Here is a 24,304-nt window from a genome sequence, read left to right as displayed (position 1 = left end):
GATCTCAGGTCAGAATGGGTTCATCAGACCAGTGTGTGTCCGGCGGAAACCTCGTATGAATCTGATCTCAGGTCAGAATGGGCTAGAGAAGAGAATGTCCGTACCCTAATGACGGCCACATTAATTATAGGCTTATCAACCCCCGGAAAATGGAAGGAAAAAAATTCAATAGGGTTATTTATAGAGGCCTAAAATAGAAGGGGGGGGGGGGGGGGGCTGCGCACTAGGGTGGCCAGAAAAAAAAGACTGTCTGCTTTGCACTCCAAGTCCTTGGGGCGTGGAAGGTGGAGGTGGAACGGTTGTAAGATCGTGGTGTTTCATTTACCGTGTGTAGTTAAAACAACAACCAAACATCTGTCTATCAGGACCTGTCATGACTGCTGCTTTTATATAAAGTATGGTGTACCCCCCCACACACACACACACACACACACACACACACACACACACACACACACACACACACACACACACACACACACACACACACACACACACACACACACACACACACACACACACACACACACACACACACACACACACACACACACACACACACACACCATCAAACCGGCTGACATTGATGAGGTCTGGCAGCTTCCATTAAATCACTCTTTCCTGTAAAGTGCCAAGCATCAAAGCGAGCCGCGGCCGAGGATTTTTCACTCAATCAGGTAACAAACACCCCCCCCCCCCCCTCCACATCTCCGTCCTCTTAGGACCCTGCCTGTGCCTTCTGGTCAATAACTCCTATCAGTTCAATTTCATGCACAGTTAGCCATGTTGGGGTGCTATAGGGCACTGCACCACGTGTTGGGGTTGCATATGTTGTTGTGGTTGTTGTTGGGGTCCCACCAGACCCCCTCGACCCTGGGAGTTTTGATAATTGGGGTAGGGCAGGGGTTCTCAACTCGGGGGTCGCGACCCCTCGGGTGGGAGGGTCACCAAATTATTTTGGGGTCCCCAGATTATTATTTTTTAAATATGTGTGTGTGTGTGTATATATTATATATATATAGCAACTGAATGGCTGGAAATTTTTAATTGAGAATTTACATAGTACACATACTACATTCCTTGACGATTACATCTGGTTTCAGTTTATTAATTATTTACGATGTATTTTCTCTATTATTAAGGTTATTGTAATTTGTATAGCAGGGTGGGGAGGGGGGCAGGGGTCACAAGACATGGCCAAAGCATTTCCTACGGGGTCCCAACCAGCCAAAAAGGTTGAGATTGAGAACCCCTGCATGGGGTACTAGGGGACCTGGAGGGGCTGCTGTTATACGTGTGAAGAGCGCCGGGGCTGTAGCCGGGGCTATAGCGCAGGTTGTTTTAAATCTGCTCGCCATGCACGGTGGCTCCCTGCCAAGCCATTAAGAGTCCCCGGGCCTTGCTTCAGTGATACAGCTAAAGGAAGTGAGGGAGAGAGAGCTGTAAATGATCAACAAGATAATGTGCTGATTATCAGTCAAAGGCATGGATAAGCTCCCTCCCCAGTAGTTTCCTTTCAGATCACTCAGGCGGCATTCTCCTCTCTGCAATCAACACTCAAAGAGAAGGCACAGCGGCAGCCAGGCTCCCCTTCTTCATGGGAATACAAGCCAATACGTTCTTCAAAAACCCTCCCCGAGACACACATTGCTCCTGCTCATTGCTAGTCATTGCTAGTCATTGCTAACGCGCTGGATAGGCACGTTGTTGCGAGTGTGCCCTTATAATAACAACACCACAACGGTTTCTAGGGCTCCCTTTTATGTGCCGACACTGGCAGTGGCATATCAAGATGGCTGATAAGGAGAGAGATGTGTTATCATCATCATCCATGTGTTAAATCAGACAACAGACTCCTGAACCAAGATTGTGTGCCATGGACCAGTGACTAGAAGATGAATAGACTGGGGCCACCACAGCATGCCATTAGCAACACTACCCAAAATGAACACCAGGGCTTGTTGAAAAATAAACAAAAAATCTAACTACTACTTATATCACAGAGGCTGCAATAATGTCATAAAAGAGCCAGGTTAGAAATGGACATCTAAACAAGGTTGTTAGATACTACTAGGCCCGAGGTGTCTTGTCTGTCTGTCGGTGTGCCTTTTATGCTCATATACTGTACAGGGTGAAACCTATGATCTGGAGAATAATTCTTACACTCACGCTTGTTGGAGACATGACCAAAGCATTTCCGGGGGTCCCCAGCCAAAAACGTTGCTCTAACCCATTCTGGGCAGGAACCCCTTTTAGTGTTTTAAACATTATGTTATAATTTAGCTATTGAAAAATAGCAGATCTACAAGCTCAGGTCTGCTATTTTTGAAAAATCGTGAAAATATTTATTTCAGAAAACTGGAATTTTTAAGGAATTTGAGGTCAGGCCTAAATGGGTTAAATACCACTTTTATGATCACAGTATAAAATGTGGTGGTTCCAGGAATCTCTGTTTGCATATATCTTGAGAAGTGCTCATCTGACGGATTGGTTTGGAGTCCGACCAATGAGCAGTTCTCATTGACTCCCATGGGAGTCCAATCAATGAGCAGTTCTCATTGACTCCCATGGGAGTCCAACCAATGAGCAGTTCTTGAGAATGCTGCAAGCAGCGCTTCAGGGGGCCAAACAATTGCGTGGCCAAAATGGCCATGCATTCCAAATGACCACCACGGGCTCCGAATGACCATGCTCTGAATGTAATGGACTTTCCCCCCAATTAGAAGAATTTAAACTTGACTTCTCAAATCCTTCAGCACTGTAAAATGCCACAAATGCCAGTGGTGGAAAAAAGTACTCCAATGTTTTACTTAAGTAAAAGTATCAATACTGCAATGTAGAACTACTCTGTTACAAGTAAAAGTCCGGAATTCTCAAATGTACTTGAGTAAAAGTACAAAAGTATTGGTATAAAAATGTACTTAAAGTACCAAAGGTAATGGTCTATGGAGTAAAAGTACAATATTTGCCTCTGAAATGTAGTGGAGTAGAAGTAAAAGTACTGGAAATTGGAAAAATGTTGTAGTTAATGAGGATATATTCAACTATATTCAGGCCAGGTGCTGTATATATTTGCTCTTTTTTCTGTCATTGTAATATTTTGCCTGATGAAGACCTAGACGGTCGAAACGTTGCATATTCGTTGTCATTAAATAAAGTACGTCTCGGAGCTCTACAAACTGGCGTGCCGATGTTCTTCCTCTTCTTTGATATATTCAACTCAAACATTCTCCGTGGTACCACAACACATGTTATCCCCGGTGTCTGCAGCATGACAATAATTAACATAACTATCACACATTCTGTGGCTGCTATACTGTATGTATAAGGTGAGGTACATCTCCTAGGAATTATATAACCATTGATTTGATAGTACAGGACACTGTCGACAGGCGTCATCGTCAGTCAAGAACTACAAACACTCGTGACATGTGTTTCAACTATACCACGTGTGATGTTTCAGATGTTACAGCCAATAATAACATCTCTTGTTGTTGATGAGGAGAGTAGAGAGAGGCATTCCTTATCAAAATACATAAGTTAAAACATCTTAAAGATGGAGTGCCGTTTCTGTTTTGTATGCGTCTATGGAGTTAACATTACTCTAATAGACCCCCAGGTGTAGTTAGAATATTCAAATATGTCTTCCCTATGTAGTTTTGGTTTCTTCCTGAAAGCTGAAAGCCTTTGAGTCAAAAGTTAACGCGACAACAAGGAGTGTCTCAGACAGTATCTTTGCCAACCCACTTCACAGATCCATCAAAAGGGCAAGTTCAGTAAAGCACACATCATAAACCTCCGCCCGGCCCCCCAGACACATCTTGCCGCAGCATCTTCGCGCTGCATAGGAATAAGGGAAGTGTCGCTATCTCCAGGCGCCAAGTTTATCTAAAAAGGAAAACACCTGATAGTTGTTGGTTTTTACCCCCACCCTCTTCTTTTCGTTCTCTACCTACCTCCCTTGTTAAACACACAACCTTGATTTGGTTTATATTGCCCCGGAGGGGGTGAATTATTTACAGGATAAACAAGCCAATGTTGTCTGTGTCAGTCAGAGCCAAACTCCCCTATCGCCACCACAGCGACCGAGCACCGATACAGCGCCATGAAACAGGTTTGCACGACAGGCCTTGCTATGGCGCCCATCAGGGGGGTGGGAGTGAGGGGCTTACGGAAGTACTTAAATGTACTGAAGGAGACGTTATGATGCGACACACAGAATCCCATGATTTCCATGCTGGAATTGATTAATGCCTCCGTTTTCCCGTAGGCCCTGAATTTTTTTTACTGCATGGAACAGTGGTTTTCAACCCTTTTCATGTCAAGGTCCATTATTTATTCTGCATTTAAGCCACGGACCACCACTCTTGTGAGCGTAAAATGAAACCAAATGGAGCCGTAAGGGTCCATTTGGCGTTTTTTAAAATGATGTCATTTTCTGTAATTTTCTTAAACTGCCAATAAAGTATTCTATCTATCTATCTATTTGGTTTAATTTTACACCCTCAAGAGTTAAAGATCTATAAGTGTCCATTTGATTATCAACTCTCCATCATTTACGTTTAACTGGGGACCACCTGGAACCCCCTCAAGGACCACTGGTTGAGAACCACTGGCATATAACGCTAATGTTACATACCAGCTCAGTGGCCTTGTGGGTTAGCGTGTTCACCCTGAGATTGAGAGGTTGTGTTCAGTCCCCCAGCCAGGTCGTACCAGCGACTATTAAAATGGGACCCAGTGGGACCCTGCTTGGCTTGCTTGTTTGGATTGGGGGTAAGACCCTGCGATATCAACTAGCGTCATGTCCAGGGGGTGTACTTATACACTGTGGCTGGGGGATACTTGTACATCAGACCAATTGGGTCGCCATTGACCCGCTGAGCGCTGTTCAGAGATGGACAGCCGCTCAAGAGGATGTGTTAACCTCATGATCCGTAGCATCACGAACATTTGCAATTAGGGATGCATAATCGGTAGCATAATCGGAATAGGCCATAAAAATGCCATGTCGGTATTGGACCAAAGCTTGTTTCCATTGTGGCCCTCTGTATAACATCGGAATCGGTATCGGCAGATATGAACGTGCAAATAATCGGAGATTAATTTCATAATCATGCACCCCTATTCGCAATGCAACACGTGAGTTTGAAGATTCGCTATGTTTGGTGGTTTAGAGGGAAAAACGGAGGGGACCAAGTATAGATTCCTGGGGGATGCTGGTCAACTATTGTTAAAGACCCCCGTTTAGCTTTGTCGGTCGTCTATCCGAACACAATTGGGCCATGTTCGGGGGAGGGAAGCCCGGCGGGGAGGATGATATTGCACCTACCTACCCCTACGCCGGGGCGGCACATGTCAGCAGGGAGTCCTCCCGGCGGGGGCTCCTCACTGGCAGGTGAGTCAGTAGGATACATGCAGCAGCAAGGACAACACAGGGATATTTGTGGGGAGGAATGCATTTGGCAGAACAACTAAATTGGGGAAAAGGGAGAAAAAAAGATCCGTTTAATGCAAAAAAAATTCACAAAAGTTCATGCCCCTGTTTTTTGAGTGCATTAAAACTAGACCCATGGGACGGGAGTCAAGCACACTGGGGGATTTTAAAAGCACATGTATACCGATTTATCAGTGCACTTGTGTTTCAGAGAAAGGTGTGTGTGTGGGGGGGGGGGGGGGGGGGGGGGGGGCAACACGGCGATCATAAAGTGGCATTTGTGCTTGCGGGGGGGTTGTTGCCATACAAGTCTCAGGCAGAGGGATGATGAGGGGACCTTTGCAGCTAAAGCCTCTAATCCCATCAGTGGAAAGGGTTTTCCAGCTGGTGGGAGTCAGTGCAGCTGTGCTCTCTCTCGCCCCACTGTCGGCCCGGCCACCACTACCAGCTCAGGTGAAATCAGTCCCCAATGGTGGAAAAAGTGGCCGATATGTACATATGGGCTAAAGTGGTTAATGTATGTTTTGTAAACAATAATCAAAATCTACAAAGTAACTAGTGACTAAAACTTTGAGATGATTGTAGTGTAGTAAAAGTACAATATTTGCCTCTGAGATGTAGTGGAGTAGAAGTAAAAGTACAAATAAATCAAAATTAAAGTAGCTATGAGCATTTTAATTACCGTTTTCTTTTTGGTATTCAGACAAAAAAAAAGTCTGACACATCTAGGGGCCACAATCTGCATTCAAATATTTTCCTAGAAGCTTTGTCATTGGTTGAAAAAAAGAACCCTGCAGAACCAATCAGGAAGTAGATAGGAAAAACCGAAAAAAGGTCATTAAAATGTTGACATATTATTGCTTATAGCTTAAGTAAATGTACTTAGTTACTGCCCCCCCCCTTCAAAAAAGAGACACCCTAGTACAGAGGACTTGCACGGTGCTTTGATCTCGTGGCGGTGTGCGTGCCACTCCACACACCATGATAGTGCATTTGAACCGTGTCACACAGGATTTCTTTTTTTTTTGTGGTCGTTTTTTTTTTCTTAATCTACACGCTCAACGATAAACCCTAGTTGAAGGCTCAGAACGGGGTCAGGAGGACCGTTAAAATTTGATGTGGCATTGCAACGCAGGGAAAATAAATTCACTCCCAAAACATTAGCTTGCTCTGAGAAAGTATAGGCTTAAGTGAGCGCCTGAGTGACTGCATCAAGCGCAAGATGATTTCCTATATCGCCGAGATGACAATAAAGATGTCTCTCGTCTGTCCTCCCAGACAATAAAAGCGCCCCACTCTCTAGACACCATGATCCTAATCTCCTCTTAGATCCATTGTTGTCATGTTGACCCACCAACAACACAGCCATACATCGCTTTAACAAAGATTACATCGTGTATATGTAGGTCTCTTTCAAGTAAGCCGCTTATGCGGTATATCCTATATATAATAAACACGGTTAATGGTGCCCATGCGGCCATTATTGTACTCAGACGTTTACATGTTCAAGGAGAAACCAGATTGACGCGGACAGATATCGCCTCGTTCCGGGGAAAAGCAGACAAAAGCCGTCGTGCTCCCACACATGACTCTTGACCCCCATCTGTGTGTTTCACTGAGCGCCTGATTCACGTGTAACAGAGCGCTTTATTTGACAGCGTCACAATGGCAGGATATGATTTGGCCCACGGCTAAACCATTTGAGAACAACATTCCCCATGTCTTCTTCACGCACTGTAGCGAGATCTCACTTATCAGATTACTCATCATGCCTTTGTGTCCTTTTTTTCTGCAGGCAAAGGAGTTTCCCTTCGTGTTACCGGTTGGAAATATCGGCGATGAGCCGCTTCTCCGCTTACTAAGCCCCGACGGTGTAAAGGCAGTTTGTGTGCAGATTCTGTGGCCGGCCGGCTGCACAGGTAAGCAGAAAAAAGCTCTTAACTCGGGCCTGACCTTGAGGAGGATGCCATTCAATCAGCGTGCCTGTCGCAGTAAAAGGCCCCATCATTGCACTAATAGACTGAATCTTCCTTTCTGCCTGATCCTGCAACGGACAATGCATGGATGGTTTCCTCCTGCTTGGCAAGTTAAAAGGGGCAGTTCATTCAATAAATTATACGCAGAAAGAATATACGCCATGATGAAAGTACTCCCGCTGCTGCTATTGGGTTGGTAATATAGACTGTAATTGTAACAGTCTGCACACCCAATTTAATTTTGCCCTTTATAGACATAACGGAGATGGGGGACGGCAATTTGACGAAACGCAGTTAAAATGCAAGACTGCACTGCACAGACAGACGTTCCAAGCTCTTGTTGGAGAGAGCCAACATCACTGGCGGGAGAGGGAGAGAGAGAGAGAGAGAGAGAGAGAGAGTGCACTGCTTATCTGTGCCCCAGATCATCCAGCTGGAAGCAGACAGAGAGTCAACCTACACTGTAATAAGAAGAAGATTTAAGAACAGTTGCACCGCTTTGAACTTTGAGGTTGTTGCTATCAAATTCCACCTTATCAACTGGCAGCTTAAACAAGCTGTGTGTTTTTTCCTCCCCTTGACGGCGTACAGAAGAGAGGTAGAATACAAGCTTGAACAGTCATAACTACTATAGCTGCGGCACTGTGTCGTGACAAACAACAGTGGAAGAACTTGGGGATTTATGGGGCTGATAACCTTCCAGATTCCTTCAGCTGGTACCAGCTGTACGCCAGGCAACTCCGACAGATTTATGCATCATTAATCGCCATGAACACAGCCAGTGATAAATAATACCTCGTGCTCCCTCTCTATGAAAAATAAGGCAGTTATTACCCAAACCATAAAGAATGGTATTTGTATCATCATTTCAGAGCAGATAACGCAAGTCTACAATGTTTCAGGGATTAAGCCGTTAAGACCTGGAACGCATCTGTGTCACTTTAGTGTTTAACAACCACTTTAACCATTATTTTTATTATTTATTATTTTTCTAAAAAGTGTTTTTAACTCAAATCTTTGCTTCTGGTGGGGGTGGGGGGGTGGGGGGGTGGGGGTGTCACTGGAACAATATATTTTGAGATGGGGGTCGACGGCCGTCCTTGACATCAAAAGGTTTTGATGTCACACCACTGACATACTGTAGAAACATGATTTAGAAGACATTTTGTAGAATGGACCTCGGGTCTACATGGGTTAACTGGCATGCTCACAACAAGGAGCAGGAGTGACAGTAGGCAGTATATTCCTGCCCTCGTCATCGTGCTATTGGAGAAGGAACCAGTATAGTAATAAATAACGGTACTTTAGCTTAGCAAATAAAAAGTTGTTTATATCCATGCCACGCCACTGGCCATACACAGTAGGCCATCAAAGAGCCGTTTAAGGCTATAATAAACCAATGATAACTTAATTCTAGCCTTGCATTCATAAGTACACTAATAGATTATTTCAGAGCTCCTTAATAAACACCACAAAGTGATCACCATGTGACCCGTTGCTCTATAATCTACCCACAGAGCAGCGTATTTCATTTGGTTATTATCATTTGATAATTTTCTCTCTCGGGACACAGACTTGAACGGAGTCCAACAGACATAGTAAAGCTATATCCCCTACAGGTGTAAATTCCTGGCGGTTTAAGCAATACGGGTGGAAGAAAAAAAAAAGAACCCACAAGGAACTCCGTTTGATACAGAGATGTTTCCAAGAGCAGATGCTCGGGGGCCCTTCTGTGTGAGAATTTGGGCAAAGATCAGTTGCGTTCCTATTGTGAGTCAGGACATAAATTCAAGCTAGCCTATGAATCAAATATAAAATGTCTTAGCCTCCTCCCTGTTCCCGCAGATTGCTGTAATAACAATGTCACATAAGGCTGCCTGTTTGCCATTAGGACACTGGACCCCATCCATGCTAATGATTTGGTACTGTATCCCTGCCTGGTTTATAAACCCAGAAGGAAAAAAAGAAGGGGAAAAATTATTGGCCTATTTAACGCTTTGCAGGTTAAGAGAAAATACTAAGGGCTGTGGCAGATGCACTTCGTATATCAAAACATCTCTCAAAATGGATTTTCCTTGCCAGATACAACACCCTGTGTGCCAATAAAGTTAATACGCTGAAACTCTGTGGCTGCGCCTTTCACATTTCGAGACAGCTTGGTTGCTGAGCCAGAAAGGACAATGCACTCCAGTTAAATCTATCTTGAGTGAAAAATGTGAATTCTATTTAGATATTGTTCTGTGTGCCAGCAAGCCTTTCCCCGTGCCAAAAACCTGAACTTGATCTCACTCAAACTCCATTTCACATGCATTTTTTTTCCTCCGCACAATTACAGTCCCGCAATAATCTTAAAAAAAAAAAAAACTTGTGCCAAAGCCTGATTCACCATGAGTCTCCCCCGGCCCACGTTGGATATTTACTGGAACATATCGTCTGAATGGTTTTCATAACCCATACACGCAGTATAGTATCTGAATCTAATTCATATATTTGTTTCACATTGAATAAACATATTTAAACTCATGTGAAACTCAAACCTTCAAAGTGGAGCTCAGGGAGCAGAGGCACCATTTAGAGTCGAGAGTGAGAGAGCAAGAATTCTGGAGCGAGCCGGCTTTACTTGTAAAAAGGAAAAGCGCAAACCAAGTTGGGCAGCACAGTGTCCACACCCCGGCTGCCCTGTTGGCTTTGGCTCTGCAGGTTCAATGAGTTTGGAGTCAACACTACAGTCAGAGTGCAGTATGTGCAGCTCTTTGCCTATAGGAATCTGACAGAAAGAAGGCTTTTACACAAGAGCCAAGGTCATTTCTACAACAACACGGCAGGACAGATATGTGTCCGTCTCGCATCCTTGAAATAAAAACTAGGCTTCGAGTAGTCGGTTTACCAAGTTCAATAAACTTAAGTTCACTTGTCTTCACGCCTGCTGTAGCGAGAGGAAAAAAAACCTGTAAGATGCCAATAAAGTATTCTACTTCTACTAACTCAATGTCCTTTCAAGAATAAACTAGAAATGCACTCTGTTGAGGTGCCAACTTGCGCCTTGCACAGAAGTAGGCCATACATGGCCTACTTGTGCGCAAGCAGAGCGTGCAAGTACTGCTACTAACTAATGTCTATTACAACTACTGTTCTACAATTTACAATTTACAATTTAGGCATTTAGTTCTAAATCCTTTAGACCCCTTATTGACCTTTTACCAACCTTGAAACGTACCTTGGTTACGCCACCATCAACAGCCAATAAGGGGCCACCTTGCAAGTAGCAAGTAATAATGTTTTGAAATGAAAAAAAAAATCAGACCAGTCTGAAGTAAGTGGTGCAACAGCACCCCGTGTTGGTACCCTAAACATATATCACATACTGTACATAATTAGGGACTCAGGTACACAACCAGGGATGGACATTGCGGTTTCTTGAAGAGGTTGCACCACTTAAAAAAAACACACCTGTGTAAAGCGACGGGCGCTCTTATCATCATACATCATCTCATTCTCAAAAGAATCTGGCACATCTCCCACCCAAACACGCCACAATTTGTCTCCTCACTTTTGTCCGTTTGTGTTTACACACTTTTGTCTTCAATTGTGTTTATGCAGACACTCAAAGCTGGGCAGAGGAGGGGCTAGCGCCCATCAAAATGTATGCTATGTATGTTAGCTTCTTTCAACATTATGAATTGTATGGGTAACAACAGTTCCATTCACGCTGCTAGTGACAATTTGGAGCACATCATGTTACAGTCAAGTTAATTAAAAAAAGGCTGCCGGAAAAAAATCGCTAAAAGCTGTCAGCCACTGGAATTCCAAAAAAAAGATGCAAAGCAGCACTTTGATGGGCATTAGGAAGTCACACCCACTTTGTAGTAATAATAATAATGCGTTTCCCTCCGGTGAGATGCCAAATGGGTCACTGCCAGTGTAGACATGGCAGGATGGATCAGCCAAAAACAACAAACATCAAAACAAGTAAAAACACTATTACTTGCCTCAGGGTCAGATGACTCCAAATAGCGTAAGAGTATAAATAAGATGGTGAGTAGTCCGAGTACACCAACAAGGTTCATCTGATATAAGTACATTGCATGCATTATACATTTGTGTTTCCTGTGAGGTTCCCGAAATAGACAGCTATTAAGAATCATAGAAGGTCATAGAAGTTCAGGATGGCGGAACTACCGGTAATACAAATTATTAACAGGGACTAGACCTGTGCCCGTCGGCCACCGGCCTATACTTGGGAACGATGCAAGTTGGGAACCTACAGTAGAATGCAATACCCGCACACACGCACACACTTAATTGTAAGTTAATGTTATGCATCAGTTCATTGCCAAATAAATCTGTAACAGATTGAATGAACCGAGGTCAAAGCCTTCAGCCTTCAGTTACACAGAAGAATCATTTGCATGCCACTACTATATTCCTAAGAACTAGAAAAACTAAAACAAAACATCACAAGAAATTAGCTCAACAGGGTGATCAGAGTTGTACGTCTTAGTCCATGCAGCCGCACCTGTTCAGGATCGTCTGGAATAAATAGCTCTGTCTGCTCTGCAGGTGCGTTTGGCGCATTTATTCTAACCCCGTTTACTGCACATACATGTCGTGTTTCTTTCTACCGTAACCCCATTTCCTCCGCTCTTCCCTCATCATCACAATAACATTTTCACACCTTTAGTCCCAGTCTTATTTCCCTACAGGATTCATTTAGGTTACATTAATCAGTCCCTTTACTCCGTCCGATCTCTTGACTTATGGTTGTCCTTGGGCAGGCCCCCCTTAGCCACGGGGTAATTGTGAGATCTGCTCAATAGTTGACCTTCTCACAGAGACAAGCCCGCTTCAAAAAACAGACTGCCGTTAATTGTTTAGAAATAAGTCTATATTTAAGCATCGTTCGTTTCATTATAACATGTGAAAGTTGAGTTCTATAGAAAATGGTCAAAGACAGAAAAGTCAAGCTAATGCACGTGGATTTAAAATGTTGGCAAAGAAATCTAAACGGCTATTTTAAACATGTACCGCGGTACATTAGCCAGATTGCTTTGCTTAATATTGTCATCATGATTATTCATCACAACTATTTAATTATTATGTTTGAGTTTGTGACATTTTCTTCATGTGTTGCTCATTGTGCTTATGGGTGTCATGTCATTGGTTATGTAATGGTGTACGGAGCTCTCTTCAGCCTGATGGATGGAGAGATACACTGTTCACACTGTTCTGGTTATTAACCCCTTTGTAATGGTGAGGAGATGATGAGGGCAAGGTGCAAATGCAGACCAAATAAAACATTTGAATCATTCGTCAAGTTTCACGATCACAGCATAGTGAAGCATAAAAATCCTGATGTGTTCGATTAACTGTGCAGCCCTATACCTTTGTGGGAACGCTTGATTTAATTCCTCGACATGTTTACCCATCTCCTCTCCTCTCCACTCCCTCCCCTCCCCGCCCCGCTGACATCCACCACCTCTCTTCCACCCCAGGGGACAAAGCGGGGCAGACAGCTCTAATAAACAGTGGTGTGAAGTCTTACAGTGTGCGGCGTGCGTACGCCGAGGCAACCAATGTGATCAATTATCGAGTGGCCGATTCTCCTTTAATTAGAGGGTTTAAGTATTGAGTTTGCCGGCGCGGGAAGCTGAGAAGCAGCATGTAAACCAACCTCATTACCACTGCAGTGATTCACCTCCCAGGAGCTTTGATCCGCGCCACTGTTTACACCATACATTTGTTTCTGTGGTAACATATCGAGTGGAGGAATGGCTCAGTGACAGACCCAGTTTTTCCCTCCCTCCCTCTCTCTCTCTCTCTCTCTCTCCAACACACGCCCCCCCCCCCAACTCTCTCTCTCTCTATTTTCTTTTCTATCGCTCTCTCTCCCTCCCACTCGCTTGCTGCTGAAGAGGCTGTCACACTGGTTTGCCTTTTGTTGTAGAGAGTCTGGAGAGGTATAGCACAATGTGTCCTAGTTAAAGCAGTGCCCCATCTGCCCGGCATAATTAGACAATTATGCTGGAAGGATCCGTCATTAATTCCTTTGTGGTGGGCAATTTCACACCACAAAAGGGTCTCAGGTTTATTTTGTTCTCCCTCCCCTCGCAGATCTGTGTTCGTTCATTCTGGCATCCTGCTTGTTAACGTCATCAAGTATTGATGGTCTCGGGACAAGAAAATATTCTCCTGCCAATATTGACTGTTTTTGTCCTATCATAGTCAAAAGGCCAAGGGGAATATTGGCTACGTTTAACGTCTCAATGGAAACGAGAAGCAAGGAAACTCGTCACGGCGAAGAACAACGCAATAAAGATTAAAACAGCCACGGTTTGTGCTGCTGGGGCTGGCAGCACTCTGCTGAAACATGTATGATGTGTGGAATGATGCTGGTGTTGTTTACCTTCATGTGCATCGACTAACTGAGTGAGAAAACCTTGGCACCGGTCTTAACGAGACACTTTTAACTTGGTACAACCGGAGCAATTAAGTGCTGAACAGGCAGGTCAGGGGGTCTTGCTAGCAGACTCCCAAGTAATTAACTTAACTACTTTATACAGTTCTCCCAATTTACTGTGGCAGAAACAATTGATAGCTAAATATAGAAAATACAGCCACATATGGTGCCCACTACAACTAGAGTAATGTATCGACCAGATTCTCACAGTGGCCATTTTGCAAATATGTCAGATGGAAAAAAGTATTCACAGGGTGGCCATTTTTTCTCTTACATCATACTCAGTGGGGATTAATAACAGATTTCATCAAGGTATTTGAGAAGAATTTGGCAGGATTAAAATCATGGCACAGGACACTGTCTGACTGTGGAGCATAAAATATCGCTGTCTACATCTACCATGTGTGTGTGTCATGTAAAAGGAGCTCTTGTTTTACAATCACACTGGAAGGCTCAGCTTGACAGAGGCATGTGGGAAAATATCTTACAGTGTAACTCAAAATCTGATTAGAGCGATGATCTAATCAGGCATGAATTCATCCACGAAAAAGACAGGCAGGCAAAGAGAAAATCACCGCGGAGAATTCTGCACAATTATCAAAAATCTCACAGCGGTGCATTAAAAGTCTAATTAGGACATATTATCTTAATTGCTAAGGAGATGCAAATCAAAACACGGTTAACACGGCTCCCTTAACATGCAAAAGAACATGTGGCGTGTGTGTGTGGAGCCTCTTCAATATTCACTGAATCAGCTTGACTTGTTCGACATGAGAGGCTGTCATTTCGTTACTGCCGCACCCTCTTTAGGGGCGATAATCCTAGCTGGGAGCGCTAGTGGCAGCGCCTGGTGGAAAACGAAGAACAATAAAAACAAAACAAATATCTAATTGCTGCAACGTTTTGTTTGTCATGATTCATTCAATCAAAGCTAAACGACGGGCTCATTTGAGGCAAACTGCCATGCACAAGCTCTCAGGCCAGGGAAAATGAAAATTACAGAGGACAATATCGGTGTCTAATGCACAAAGCACTGTGAAGGAAGGGGAAAAAAAGTTATATAAAAAATAAAAAAAAGAATTGCAACTCCCATGGCACACAGCAAATTGGCTGCCATAAATTGTGGCTGACAGGTGCGCACAGTAACTCTGCAGACATAAGACAGCTGCATGACAGCAAGCACAAGGGGTAACAGTGACAGGAGAAGAACATGTCATTGAACACAGATTTATGAGCGGGCCCAGACTGAGGCGATCCATCAGTGGAGTCACATAGCATTGAACGCAGCCATTTCACAGGATACCAACAATTGGCCTTCAGATGAGAATGGCTTTGGTGGGTTAGACTTTGGTGGGAAGCCAGAAAAAAGGTGTCGATATACCCAAAAGATGTTAGACGTGTGAGGAAACCAGTGATTTGCTGCTGCCGCTTTTTGCAAAAAGACGTTTGTTGCCAACTTGCCACCCACAATGGCAATTTCCAATGCAGTATAGTGTCTCTTAATTAGAGTGGTTATGCTTTGATACAGAGCTCCCATTTCTCCCATGGTTCTCGCAGTTTACTAATTACAGTGTGAGACAGCTTTAGAACTAACTACGGCCATCAAAACATCAGATTCCTGACAGAAAATAATAAACCGCATAAGTCACACACACACACACACACACACACACACAAATATATTGGAGTTTCTCTACAAGTTGGCTTTCGGATAGCGGTTACCCACATACTGTAAATTGAGTTTCTCTTTTACACACGAGGCACACAGAGCTCTCACGCACCCCACACACACACACACACACACACACACACACACACACACTCCACTTGCTGGATAGAAATGAATAGAGGCCCCTGGAGCTCCCTTTGGCTGGGTCTCTTGCAGTCTCTACCAGGGCCGACAGCTCTGATCACTCCCTGAGAAAGGAAAAGCTGCTTGGGGATCACTTTACAATTCTCAGGGGCTCAAATAACCCGATCTTGAACTGATCCAGTGCACTGATCCTTTGGTATTGGGTTAAGAACGTGTGAAGGGGCCTGTTGAATGAGCTCGTTGGGATATCAACATCCTCACTTCTTGTTGCTCGGGCCCTGGCAGATTGGTTGACTTGATTAGTCTTTGCCTAGTGCCTTAGTCCTCCCCATCGCCGAGCCCTCCAGACACTGGTATCAGCGTGTCAGAGGGAAAAGTGCTCTCCCCAAGTCTCAAGGTGGAGCCCATTACCCTGAGTGAGAGCACTGTAAGTTAATAGGATTTGCTCCCGATCAAGAGACTGAGCTATTTCCTCAGGCTGTTACAGGCCGAAGCACAAAAATAAATGTTCCTTTATTCAACACTATTAAGCACCCCCCCCCCCCTCTCCCCCACCACCAGCCACCCTGACCCCACCCCTCCTTTTCCCCTTGTCGGGAATCGGGATGTCTGTTATTACTGCAGGAGGTTGCACACTCTCTGGCTTTTTTTTTTTCTCCCTCAAACAGCCAGTGAAAGTAAAAGGTTGGCACTTTTTGTCTAAAGGAGCCATTTGTTCAGGTGAAAATGAAACTTGCATGGTAAGCAGAGAGAGAGAGAGAACGGGGCTGCAGTTGGACAGGGGGGGGCAGAGGGGATTTCAGATTAATCATATAGACTATATAGCATGAGGATAATCATTGAAGAGTAATTGCCAAGAGAGGCTTTGTGTGTAATGTATGCTCTTCCTGAGGTAAAACCTTGTAGCACAGTGTGAGGAAGGATAATAGACTAAGAGGATCATATAAAAATGTTTGCTGGTCCAACCTTTAACTCGAAGCTTAACCCTGACCCCGGCTAGTAATTACAGAGTTAATTGCCAACTGATCTGAGGGAGGGAGTTCCATCCAGCTTCAGTGTGGATATCAATAAGGCTTAAAAAGGACCTCCCTCGGAGGGGAAGTGGATCACAGGCTAGTTTCTAAAAAAAATAAACGAAATTCCAACTATAGGGACAATTATTAGGACGTAACATTTCTTCCTTTTTTTTACCTGCTATTCTGTTGGCTGTCAATCTTTCTTTAGTTTCACAATTCTGAGTTTCCGAAACTCGGAGATGGGAAGCGAAAGCAATGTTAAGACTGTAGTGTATAATGAGCCTCTGAGAGTGAAAGTCACACAAAAGTTTGCCTTTGGAAGCGTTTTAAACCTTTAAGAGAGCATACAGCCAGCTTGCATTTCACCACACATCTGAGGCACAGAACCCAACTCACTCAGGAAACCTCGAATGTCTTCAGTTGAGTCAAATAGTTAAGTTGAGCCAATGCTGCCACGCAAACCCCGGTGGGAGAGCTTGGAATAATCTAGGCGATGTTAATGATGCAATTTATATGTGAGAGGGGGACCGGTGTTTGGCAGACTCTTTCCGTCTGAGCGGGCGGCTGCACAAGCCAGCGAGCTCCCAGCAGCAGCAGCACCCCCTGCTAGATGGAGGGGGTGGAGTAGGAGGAGAATGTCAGAGCCCATGTGAAAAGAGGGGAGCGAGGGAACTGATAAGAGCCATTACTATTAGTGTCTGTCTGTCACCTGCTGTGCGTCATCCAGCCTTCTCTCTCTCTCTCTCTCTGCACGCCCCCCTCTCTCTCCCCGTCACTCTATCCACCATCCGTTTTCCTGAGGCGCATCACTTCAAATTTGCACTCACCTACACATTTTTCGATCCTGTCACAGGTACTCAGTTGGGTTAAAAAAAAAGAAGAAAAAAAAGTGAAGGGAGCTGCATGCCATGCCCCCCTGCATCAACGAGGTGTAGTTTGTTTCAAAACAGGTGTGAATTATCCAAAACCAGGACTTATTTGATAAATATTATACCTATAGGTGTTATCTTATCAACGTATAAGCCAATTGCATTTGGCAAGGGGAGAGGGGAGGGCAGATTAGTTCTCAGAAGTTACACCTCGATCCCGCACCCCAAGTATTTATTTTACTATGTGTGGCATGACACCAGAGCTCTTTAAACTTATGAACTTTAGAGTAAGGAACGGTAATTGCGGTCTGCACTGTATTTTCTCGAAACCCTTTTTAACCAAAATATTTAAAGCTGTTTTTTCTTAGTTGCTATGCGACACTTCCAACCACGAGAGCGGGAGCACGCTGAGAATGTGCCAAATAAATACTGCCGCCACAGCTAGTCGTTCTTCTGCGGGGGGAAATACGAGAGAGGGGCACACATTCAATAATCACAAGGACATGTAGAACAGTTGTGTAATAAACGCACAATCAGCCATTCATTCATCAGTCACTTGACCTATGTCAACAGATAATTCAGCTATTTTAATGATCCATTGTTTAGTGTCTTAACAGCTCGAAATCTACTCCAGCCCATAGTTCGTAACATTATACAAATTCCTCTGCCTTAGCTTAGTTAGCGCCAATGCTAATGCAAGTCCCCGTCTTGAACCCCTTTCACCCTGGTGTCCTCATTTTGGGCATGTCATTATACAAGTAAAGAATTGTCAATAATGTTCAATAATCCTATGTCACCCTGACTCAGACATATATATATATATATATATATATATATAGCCTGGCTAATAAGCCAGATAAGAATCTGCCCTTGGCAAAAAAAGAAGTTGCCTTCGGCTGGAACAGTGTGATACGAGTCTGGCTTATTAGTGCAGGCTACCATATAGGCTACAGTATATAGGCATATATGGAGGTCCGGTTATCCAGAGCCACAGATCCAACCGCTATGCCATTATATGGCCATGTGCGTATATATGTGACTGACCCACTTCAAACTTGGCTCGTGCATTGGCAAGGACTGGAGAGAGCGCAGGCGGTGCCAAACTGCCAACCGCCGAGGTGTTCGGATATGTGGTCGTCTAGAACCGACACACCGACTGTTATGTCCATATATGGGCATACTGTATATGGATATCCAGTTGGCCAGAAACGGCGATCCAAGCAATATGTCCATATTATACCGGGGATGTACCCGGTATGTCATATTAATTAGGGATCTCCAGTCCAAATATGGGTATAAAAAGGGACAAAAGTAGATCGACACAGATATCTCCAAATATGGGATACATAACGGGATTGTTTGGAGATCTGCTCATTTCGACATTTGTTGCATGACAAAATAGAATAGGGCTTACAGTATGTGACACGAAACCCTACGCTGATTTGTTGACTCGCGCGGCCTGGCGGTGCCTGAGTTATAGTTGGGAGAGTCAGACACAGCTTTCTGCAAAAGATATATAGATTTATCTCTACCGTGTATGTTTGCACATTGGCACACCCATGGCTGTGGGCACACCTAAACTTAACACATCCATTATACATTTTATTAGCTACAGCTGCGTTGATTATTCGCCATTACCATGTTTTTACCTTACTGCAGGTTTTAGTTTTTTACCTACAGTATATAGGGAAAGCAAACTATAAAACCGGCCTTGGGTTTCATGCCCCCGGCTTTAAGTGCTTGACTGTACAATAAAACATGGCAGGCATACCAAGTACCCTGCGAGATACATCACTCCGTGATTTGACATGAGAAAGCTGCCAGATTATGTGCATGGCTGTCTGTTTCCCCAAGTCCTTTTGAATTTTGCTCATAACTAGCCTGGAGCCTGGGCGTGCGCACACAACCAACAGAAGAAAATCCAGCAGGCCAGTGGTACAACTACATTTCTTCCGGAGCCTAGAAAGGAATAAGCCTATACATCGGTGACCGAAGTACCCCAGGGGACTATACTAGGCCCCCCGATTCTTTCCCTCTACACAAAATCTCTTCGCAAAGAAAATAGCACATCGATAATACAAGCTCATATACAACTACAAGCAATAGCAGACACGCACTACATGTGAGCTTGTAGATCTATCACATTCAGTTCCTCTGCCGCTTCTGAAACCTCCATGCACTCATTGAATATGTCGTTCTGTCAGTCTCCCGAGCCCTAAACGTTAATCAACCATCTTTCCAATGCATACTTCCAATGCATACTTATGAGTCGCAATCTACTCCCCATGTCTTCCCTTTGGTGTGTTAAATTAAGTCGCAGATTTGACAGCAAATTAGCTTCAGCCGTAGTGTGCTCACCTGTGCCAGTGACGCTGGAAGTGGGTGCTGGGGGGATGCAACACACCCTGGTGGTGGGGGAATTTCTTTGGTTTGTTTGTTTTTGAGGGGCGCTAGCCCCTACTATATACAGCTTTGGTCCACACGTCTCATATTTGCCATTGACAATGAAAGGAGAAAGTAGCTCACGTGTCCGTCAAATATGACAAATGGAAACAAACACTAAATGCCATTGACAATGAAGGGAAAATGTACGTCATAAGTAGACGAGCAAATCGACGAACCAATCACATAACTTCAGTTGTTCCAGAGATGATGTATAATGATAAGAGCGCCCCTCACTTCACACGGGTGTGATTTTTAGATACATTTTCTTAAAAGTAGCCTATACTGTGTGTGTGTGTGTGTGTGTGTGTGTGTGTGTGTGTGTGTGTGTGTGTGTGAGAGAGAGATATACACACACACACCCACACACACACACACACACACACACACGTATACATACAGACAAATATATCTATTACAACTAATGTATTTAAGTTTGGTGAGTAAGTAAAAATAAAAATTAAGCCATTTTACGCACAAAAAAAATGCAAGCGCATGTCCCCCTCTCCAGAACATCAGCCCCCTGTTCTGTGCAGTCCATTTTTTGGCCATTTCTCTCTGCAAACCTGGCTCGACTAGAAGGAATACGAAAATCAAACCAGGGAAGAAGAAAAATAAATCATCTTCATATCGTCGCCGTACTATCGCATTTCATCTTTTAAAATGTTGTATAAATGAATGCCCTATTTTATACTTTGTGTGACAGTTTCACGCAAAAAATTGTGAAAATGCCGTCACAGGAACACAGATTTCATTTTTATAATTCCTGAAAAGTAACCGTTTTAGACTTTTGGTTTCTGCCCAAAAGCAAAAATATTGACGTCAATGCCATACATGCAACAGAAACGCGCCCAAAGAGCAGAGCTGTTAACCACCTGAACCCTAGATATCACATACTATTAATTGATAAAGACCTCTTTCCCTCCCAAACAGTTGAGTTACATGAGTTGTGTTTTATTTATTTTATCGTTTTTGATAACTTTTAAGACATAAGGTTTTTCTCAGACACTCTAGGATAAGTCACATGTTTGGATCACGTGACTGAGAAAAATAAAATCACTGATGCTGGCTTCTCAGGGTAATCGAGGCACAATGCAATGTCTATGGAGTGCAATGGCAGCCTCCATGCCGCTGTATTCCCCGTTGTTGTTGATCGGGACCGTGGAATATTTTTCGACTCTATGACAAACGAAGGCACTATTTTAAAGGCATACTTTCGTGAAATGGAGCTATACAATCACAACCGGGTGATTCTTCAAAGGTTAGTGAAAAACTCCCGCAGTGAATCTATTTTGACTATCGTAAACTAAAGGGCTTTAAGTCTTAAAGCCAGCCTCATGTAGCCTGTCATGTATTTTGCCCTGCTGTAGTTATTTTAACCTGAACCGGAAAACAAATGACAAGTTACAACGCTCGTAGATTGGCCATTTTCAACAAAATTTGGTGTAGAGGGACAAAAAAAAAGACGGGGGAAAGTATAAATCGCTGATGTACCAAATCTCTCTTCCATGATCCCCCAGCCAATGATCGCACACACACACATGCATGCACACACACACACACCCATGGTATTAACAGTGACATACAGTCACAATATAGTTGCGATGGGGGGATCACTTGCTGAAATGGAGCTGGTGTGGAGACCGAGGGGAGGCGGGAAGACATCTCAGGAAACCAGCAGAGATCTGTGCTTCCACTTCATCATTGAGTAAATGGCAACACAAGACATGAGCCGCCGTTACTTCCCAGCTGCCACATGGCGGGTGACACCGACACCCATGCATGAGCACATCGCTCATCAAAGCGAATGAGGCGTTCCCGTTCTCCCGCCGCGGTGTGCCGGGGAAAACAATGGAGGGACGCACATGCACACACATGCACACCTGGAATGTCGGGCGGTGGTGGAGGTGGGAATGAAATAAGAAGAGTGTGGGGGTCCATTTGGCTTGCATCTCTTACTTTCTCCCAGAAGTAGCTTAATAGACCGTGACCTTCCACTGCTCGAGAATGAGGAAGAATAGGGCTGGATGTCATGAAAACAGCTTAGAGCTGGCACTAATCGTAGGTGGCAAAGAATTAACCCGTCTTGGAACAAACAAGAGGCTTTTGTTTCATCAACAGAGATGTACTTTTGAGCAGCTCCAGTTGGATGGCGAGAACCTATAAGGCTCACCAGGGCTTTGGGTTTTAATCAGTCATTAGCATGCTCATTTCAGCACAGCTGCACGTACAGCTCAGCTACGTACTGTACAGCACTGCTCAGCGCTCGCATGCACACTCGATGTGATAAACAACTAAATCCTGGTACAAAATTCCCTGACCCCCCCAAAAAACTAAATCGCTGTTGAGTCTCAGAATGACCCTCAAAATCTCCTTGCAGGCAAACAATATCTGAATCAAAGTCAATCAAAAGTGCGAAAAGCATGTAAGCAATAAACAGCAACGTTGTGAATGGAGTTTCTCAACACGGCGAGCACATCCTCCTGCACGAGTTTGAACACAAAGGCCCCCCTTTTTTCTCCTCAACCGTCCTCGTTTCTCTAAGTGGTAACAGACGAAGGCATTTCTTGATTTTAGCCCCATTCAAATGGAGGCAACTTGCTTTTCTTTATTTATTTAACAAAACGGGCTGTAAAGCCAAACATGAGGTCATGGAATATTTTCAACCTCCCGACCCCCTCCTCCACACCACCCCAAGAAATAAGTCAATGCCTACAACAAGACATCAAATCCAGATTTAAGTAACCCTAAAAAATATGAGCTGTTGAGGGCCTTTTCTGTACTGCTGTGGGATTTTTCTGCCTTCTTTTTTTCCTCTCTCTTTTAAATAGAACTTTCAACAGCGCAATGCACATGCGTTTCCAATTAAGAGCACCGAGCTCACATCCAAGCCTGGGCCCCAATTCACCCTCTGCGCGACTGGCAGAGACTTGAGGAAATGTTAAACAGCCATCATAACCATAACAGAGACCAGAGATTTTTCAAAAGCCTTAACTTTCTAAACAATAATTAAAACATCGTAGGGGAATTGATGAAGTAGGCTGCAAACATCACACAAAATCTAAATAAAGAGAGAGAACATAGTTAATCACAACTCATTTTCTTTTTTTTCCCTCCACCCCATAAAGTTCACGGCTAGTACACTGTGTGAGAGGGTAAAAAAAAGAACCACAATGAAATCTTAAACCCAATTTACGGTATACTTCATCGTACGATGGTGTCGGCCAACTGTTAAACACTTACATGTTTATCACCCCGCACCCCACCCCGAACTCCACACACACACACACACACACACACACACACACACACACACACACACATACGTACTGCATCTGTGTATATTGTGGCTGTGTTTGTCTGTGATCGTCGTTATCCAATGCACAAATGAAGTTCCGAAAGGAAAATAAAGTAATTTTGAAGTAGAAGAAAATGGCCGATCTACAAACACACCACGTGTTGCATGTTGTGAGCCGATATAGTAGATCAGCCATTCCTGTTGATTTACAGTACAAGTCAGTCACTTTACAGTGAGTGCTAAAAAACCACGTACGGTAATGCACAGTATGTCAATGTGGCAGATTTGCGAGCATCATAATGAAAACACACGGTTTACAAGAAGCACGCCATTTGCATTTGAGAGTATAATCTAGCTCGCAGGTAGCAGCAATAACTCTCTACGAGGCTGTCTGGCCTCAGCTAGCTCGCACGCAGACTTCAATCTCTGGGCCCTAAAGGAGACGTTCGTTGGGAGACACAGCGGCAAGATTTGTGAACTGTTGCGACAAAAGAAGGCTACCCAATGGAATACAACCACAATAAGGACTACTATCTGTACCAAGTAGACCTACTGCACATGTAAACAGAGCTGCGACCTTTAAACACATCTTAAATCTGAGGGGGGTTTTTTGTATACTATTTAAATAGTCGTGAGAAAAAATGCTACTATTTGTCCCAAAGTGACTGCAAAAGAAATGCTGCCATTTGTTTAAAAAAAAAAAGCTTTATACCATGTATAACATGTGCAATATATAACGATGCAATGTGACATACTTTCCCCATTTTCAACTGTTTTTATTGTATTTTGACACTTGCTTTGGCAATGAAACGTATGCTTTCTCATGCCAATAAAGCTCCTTTGAATTGAGACTTTGATGTTTCGTCTAAATGAATTGACTGCCCTTCCTGATACAAACCCTGCAGTCAATGTGACTCCTCCCACCTGTGTGATGAACACCATGCATGCTCGGCAACAGTGGTGTAAAGTGAGTACAATTACTTAAGTACTGTAGTA

The 24,304-nt window shown here is 43.8% G+C and overlaps 1 protein-coding gene across 3 annotated transcripts in view; it reads right to left on the bottom strand.

The window, feature by feature from the left end:
* The window catches only part of adkb (adenosine kinase b), a 139,187-nt gene that overhangs the window by 85,563 nt on the left and 29,320 nt on the right, over nt 1-24,304 (bottom strand). The gene's annotated exons all lie outside the window — the stretch shown is intronic.

This window comes from Protomyctophum parallelum (genome assembly GCF_964188405.1).
Source record: "Protomyctophum parallelum genome assembly, chromosome: 17".
Lineage (NCBI taxonomy): Eukaryota > Metazoa > Chordata > Actinopteri > Myctophiformes > Myctophidae > Protomyctophum > Protomyctophum parallelum.
The sequence above is the reverse complement of the archived record's forward strand: the minus strand, read 5'-3'. Positions and strand labels throughout refer to the sequence as shown.